This window comes from Mus pahari, chromosome 10 (assembly GCF_900095145.1).
Source record: "Mus pahari chromosome 10, PAHARI_EIJ_v1.1, whole genome shotgun sequence".
Lineage (NCBI taxonomy): Eukaryota > Metazoa > Chordata > Mammalia > Rodentia > Muridae > Mus > Mus pahari.
This window is the reverse complement of record NC_034599.1, coordinates 45,348,166-45,354,392: the sequence shown is the minus strand read 5'-3', so window position 1 is coordinate 45,354,392 and position 6,227 is coordinate 45,348,166.

Genomic DNA, 6,227 nt, shown 5'->3' with positions numbered 1-6,227 from the left:
GGGTCAGTGCCAGCATCCCAAGGATGGGATGCAGGGAGTAGGCTTAAAATATGGACAACCCTATTTGGGCAGGGACCAGGAAAACGGAAAGCAGGGCCTCATTTTATTTGACTATAATGCCAGCCCCAAATGGGAAGTCAGCCAGTTCCCACCTTCTGAGTCAGCCCTGGAGATTCGAGGTCCCTAGGGTCAAAGGCAAGGGTCAGAGGTTAGAAAGAAGTCAGCATCGCCCTTGCGGAAGTGAGTATGGACTGAAATACTGAAATCGTCTACGGACTTTTGTCGACACTTCTCTGTGAGCCTCTGATGCAATGCATGATGATAGCTGAGTTCCGGTGGCTGCTCGGATCCCACAGGCTCTGTAGTGAGGTGCTCAAAAGTGACACATACAGAAGGGACACCTCTCAAGCCAGAAGGGGACTCAATGGCTCAGCTTCTGAAAAAAAAAAAAAAAGCTCTATTTCTACTGAAACCGACAAGAACATATAGAAAATATCAAACACGCCAAGGGACTGTCATAGCAATTGGTGATACTGTGGGGGATGTCTACATGGCAGGCTAATCTGAGCAGAAACTCACATTCTTGTGACCTGAATAAATAAGTATGGATGGCTGGATGGCTTGGGGCAGGAGACAGAGCTTAGTGGATAAAGTCTCAAACAAACAAACAAGTCAGGTGTGGTAGTGTGTGAATATAAATCTCAGCTCTGGGGTGGAAACAGGCAGACTCACAGCCTCACTGGTCCCCCCAGCCTGTCTTCCTCTGTGAGTTCCAGGCCAGTGAGAAATCTCATCTAACAACAACAACAACAACAACAACCCAACAAAACAAATACAAACAAACAAACAATCTGCCCCCCCCCCAATAACAAAACCAAAAATACCTCAGGAACAATGATACCTGTGGTTGACTTCTGGCCTCTGCACATATGCATACATGTATACATGCAAAGCCACACACACATAGATGAGGACATGCATCCATGAAAAATAAAAGCAGATGTGCGTGTGGCTTATGTCGTCCGTCTCTTGCTCACCTCTCTCTCTCCTTCCCGCCATCCTCTTTCCTTGGCTTTGGTTCGTACTGGTCATGGCTAGTTATCTTACCCCAGCTGAGCAGACTCTGCAGACGTGCCTCGTGGAACTCCAGCTTGCAGCTCACATTCTAGCCGCTGTGCTTCCCTATTGGCTCTGTTCTTCAGCCAGACAGACACCAGCTGCCTCTGAGACAATTGCCCCGATTCATTTCCGTTCTCTGGAAACAGGAACGTCCTTAGCAGGGAGCTTGTAAGCCAGGCCCAGCATGGCTCTCAGGGCCTTCCATGCCTTCTTTCTTTAGCTACCCAGGAGTCTGGGAAGGGTAATTTGTGTGTGTGCAGCCAGGCGGCATGCCAGTGTTTCTGATGGAGGTGCCAGTGCCCTTTAAGCAGTGGTTGCTCTCAAGCCCTGGGCATGAGTTCATCCAGTCTGCTCTTGTCCACCTACAGTGCTTCCCGCCTTGTTTGGCTCTGAAGCTCAGACCGGTGGCTGTCAAGCTATGGGTCATGACCCCTGTGGGAAACTGAATGACCTTTTAACAGGGATTGCCTAAGGCCATCGGAAATATCAGTTATTTACATTACAATTCATTACAGTAGCGACATTACAGTTATGAAGTAGCAACGAAAATAATTTGGGGGTTGGGGTTTATCACACCATAAGGAACTGTATTAAATGGCTGAAGCATCAGGAAGGTTGAGAGCCACTGCTGTAGACCCAAGTCCCTTTGCTCGGCGTCCACTGCCTGAGGAAGGCCTTTGGTCTCAGCCTCCCTTGGGAATCTTCCCAGCAAAGGAAGCTGAGACCTCTTTCAGCAAAAGCCACTTCACAGCACAGACGTGGAGCAGGTTGTCTGCCATCTTGAGCAGGTCTTTCAGGATCATTACTTTTTCTAACTATCTTAAAACAAAAACAAAAATAAAGAAACAAACAAAAACCACACTGGAGATTTTTCCACCTACCCATCCGGGCCTCGACAAAGGAATTAAAAGACTCTGTAAAGATTCATGGAGCAAGAGAAATTTCAGTCAGACTTGACTTTGAAACGGTCACTTTGTCATCCTCAATGGCAAGAATCTAGATTCCTAGCGATGGGCGTCAGAGGTAGATTCTAGCAAAGTGAGCATGAACTGTTACTGAAGGAAAGCTGGTTGTCTCACAACACGGGTGAAAGGCGGTCTGTCTCACAGCTCCAGCGGAGACTGGAGAAACAGCCTGGAGGCTACGCATTCATACTAATGTCCCCTTATAGGCTGCAGAACTGGCCTAACGAGGACACTGCTGTGATGCTGCCACTGCCAGCTGGATGCCACAATTCATGTCACTGCCAGGAACCTGATCATCACCATCACTGCTGCCTTCAGAACCAATGCCACATCTGGCCGGCAACACCACCCTGTCATCTGCAGCCCCTCTGCCACCTGCTTTCATTGTAGCTACAAAGGAGGCCAGATAAGTGGCTGCTTGTGTTCCCAGGATGGGAAGGAAGAATCTATAGTATGAGGGGCAGGGAGGGGGTTCCAGCCTCATCGGGAGGTGCCAGGCAGACGGACAGATTGACAGCTGCTGGCTACATCAGCACTTTCACAAGGAAGGGGTTTTCATTTCCTACAGGTGTTGAGCCCCATTTTGACCCTGGTTTGGGCCTGTCTCGGTCACTTTAGTATCCAGGTGACTCAGCAAGACCTGTTTGCCCTGCCTCTGCCCCGTCTTTGCTGATTTAGAGCTTTGCCATTGACCCTGCCAGTCACTTCATACCCTCTGTCACCCTTCCCTGATTCCTACGTCATCTTACCTCACCCAAAATCCCCCTACCTTACTCCTACATCATCTTACCCCACCCCAAATCCCCCTCCCTATGTTCCAAATGTATATAAGCGAGAAGCTGATGCCATAAAGTTGAGTTCCTGCTTTGACAAGACTCCTGGCTCAGTGTGTTTCTTTTGGGCTGTCAACACTCACCATCCTGCTCAGCCCCAGATAGACCCTGGCGGGACCAGGACCTCTCTCATCTCCCCTGGACCTGCAGGCAAGAAGCCAGCCTACAGGGATGATGCTGAAGAGGTTTAATGCTGGAACTGTGTCCTCAGAGGGACACTGTGGAAGAAGTGAAGTCTTCAGAGCCAAGGCTCAGTGGGGATGCCAGTTCCTTGTATAGCTGTGGGGGTTGTCTGGTCTGCCAGGACTTTGAAGGGACAGTGACTGATGTCTTTCTTATCTGTATCTCCAGGAACAGTTGATGCCCTGGCCCCTTCATCTCTGGATTCTGAGGCCCAACTAACAAAGTAACCCGGAATACATCTTCTCTAATGTCTGAAGAAAAGTGCTGGCCACACACCGTTTGCCTCAAAGGAGTCTGAGGAGGAAGGCAGTTGAGGGAGTCTGAATGTAGGTCTTAATTCGTTAATGTCATCTCTTTTAAAAACCACTTTCTGCCTGGTGTTCCAAGTAAGATGTGGCTCATTCATATAGACCCTTGCTTGGAGTCTGGCCTGCTGGATACCTAATACAGGTTTCCAAAAATAAAGCTGACATTTATTGAATACCATGTGGTGTGTCAGGCATTGTACAGAGGCTTTACATAAATTATCCAAGTAATCCTCAAGAGAACTCCAGGAAATAGGAGCTGTCATTACCTGGGTTTTACAGTTGAGAGAGTTGAGTTAAAGAGGATGCACACGTCTCCACCCATGCTTAGTCCATAGGCAGCAGAACTGGCATTTGAACCAAAGCCTATCCTCAAGGCCCTGTTGCTAAGCAACCTCTGGAGGATCTGGTGGTCCCCACACATGAGGTTTGAATTCACCTTTGCTCTCTAGGGGCTCAGTCTAAATCAAAGGTAGAAGATTCTCTGACATGTAGAGGTATCTGTCAGGTCTCACAAACGAACAAACAAACTCTGAGCTGGCACAGTGGCTGCCCCTCCCTACGCTACACAGCTCATCATCCTTGGATGATCCAGTCTGGTGCTCAGAAACTTCTGAGCAAAAGAAAACCCGAATGCCAGAATGCTGAGACCCCAGGTAACCTTTTTCACCTTCCGAAGGACAGTGCTCGAGGGAGTAGGAGAATCTAGACATCTGGGGCTCGAAGAGCAGAAAGAATCCAAGAGGAGATACACAGAGAGAAGGGTTGTTGGCGTGTTGTTCAGCTTTCCAACACTATAACACCTTACAGAAACGCACGATTTACTTTGGAGGTGCTGCTCTATGACTTATTAGCCTTCTGCTGTTAGGACCTATGGCGAAGCAGCACTTTATAGTAGGGGTGGGCAACAGGGAACGACTGCTCAGCCACTGGCCATGATAGCAAAAAACGGTGGAGGTGGCCAGCTAGGATCTCGTCACCCCTGCTTGAAGACACCGTTTCCTGGTGACCTGAAGGCCTTTCATTTGCTCAACATGATGTCTTGGGGAAGCTTCAACTTTACAGTCACTCAATAGACTTTAGCTAAGCATTTAGAATATACCATGGTGTGTTAAAAACAGGAATGTGGGCTGCGTTAGATGGTCTCTAGCCTCTAGTGAGTGTAGCTGAGTGGAGAAGACAATGATTTTACACTTGCAGTGTTGTTTCAAAGAACCCACTGAGGAGTTACTATGGGAGACAGAGAGAAGCCATAAACCCCGAGTTGGAGAAAGGAGAGAGACATCTAAGCTGAAGCACTGAAGTGGGTGTTGTCTAGGGGAGAGGAGACGTCACCAGCTGACTGTGTCTCCTCAAGTCTATATGTTAAACTTGAAGGTGGGGACTTTACAACAGGTATGAAGCCATGACCATAGAGCCCTCTTACACAATAATATTTGTGAAGGAGGCCTTGAGGACATGGAAGGATCCAGCAAGAAGCTTTGCAAAAACTAGGAACCAGTTCCCAGCAGGCTTTGGTTCAGGAACATTTCAGTCCAGAACTTTCCAGCCATCTAGGCAACTGTGAGAAACATGAGTTTGATTTTACAGCTCACCCATTTTTTTTTTTTTTTTTTGTAACGGTGTCTGAACTAGTGAATACAGGAAGCAGAGGGAAAGGAAGAGGTTTCAGATACAGAGGAAAACACCTGGCTTATTAATGGATGTGAAATCAGCTCCCCATGAGGATGAGAAGTCTGAAGGGAAGAGGGATGAGATGAGTTTGGCAAGGGAATTAGTTACCAATTCTTGTCGGACCAGGCAAGCCAGGAACAGGGTTTACACTGTCTTGGCCAATATGAGTCAAACAGCTGGCCCCGGACAGCACAGCTTCTCTGTAGAGCTGCTTCTGGAACTGGGGAGGCCCAGTTACCATAAAGCCATTGAGAACTCTACCTAGATCATTTTTGAGAATGCTAAAGGAACCCAGTCACAAGCCAAGGTAATGTTTCTCAGAAAGTCCCCTTTGTCATCCCTGTCTCACTCTCACAGATCCTATGATACCGTGTATTGATCAATTCACAAGAAAAGTGATTTGAACAGAGGCTCACGGGATCCTAACTTGAATTTCCCCTGGGAGCCATCACTCATTTGCTAATTCAGCATTCATGGAAACACTACAGAATACAACTTCCACATTTACCAAGGTCTGAAAGTAGCAAGCATTCAATCGATAAGGACTCCGACTCTTCGGAACTCTCTCCAGGCTCAACTGTGGCAGCGGTGTCCTTAATAAACGGGGACCTTGCCGACAAAATTGCCTAGGTGTCAGAGGCTAGTTTTGCTGTGCTCAGTTCTGCATATCCCAGTGTAAACCCACAGAGAGTTTTGTCCAGAGGGCAAAGGTGAAAGGGCGGGACAGGGAAGCAACAGGGCTTGAGGAACCATGTCTGTAATGGAGGGAAAGAAAGCAGGTCCTGGGAGGTAGCCAGCTTGCTGAGGGTCCCATGGTTACACTTTTCAATTCCACCTCTCAGAGAAAAACAGAGAGAAAAAGTTTGAGGAGAAAAGGATGGGGGAAGGAAAGGAAGGATGCCTTGTAGAGATTAGGGGAGGGAACATGGAAGCTGGCCAGTCTCGGTTTACCCATCTGCCCTTTGCAAACCATTGTGGATCCTTTCTAGGGAGGTCCCAGTGCCTCTTCTTTCCTTTGTTTCTTCAAGATTTTTGAAGGAACAGCCATGGAGCTATTTTTCTTCTTCTTCTTCTTCTTCTTCTTCTTCTTCTTCTTCTTCTTCTTCTTCTTCTTCTTCTTCTTCTTCTTCTTCTTCTTCTTCTTCTTC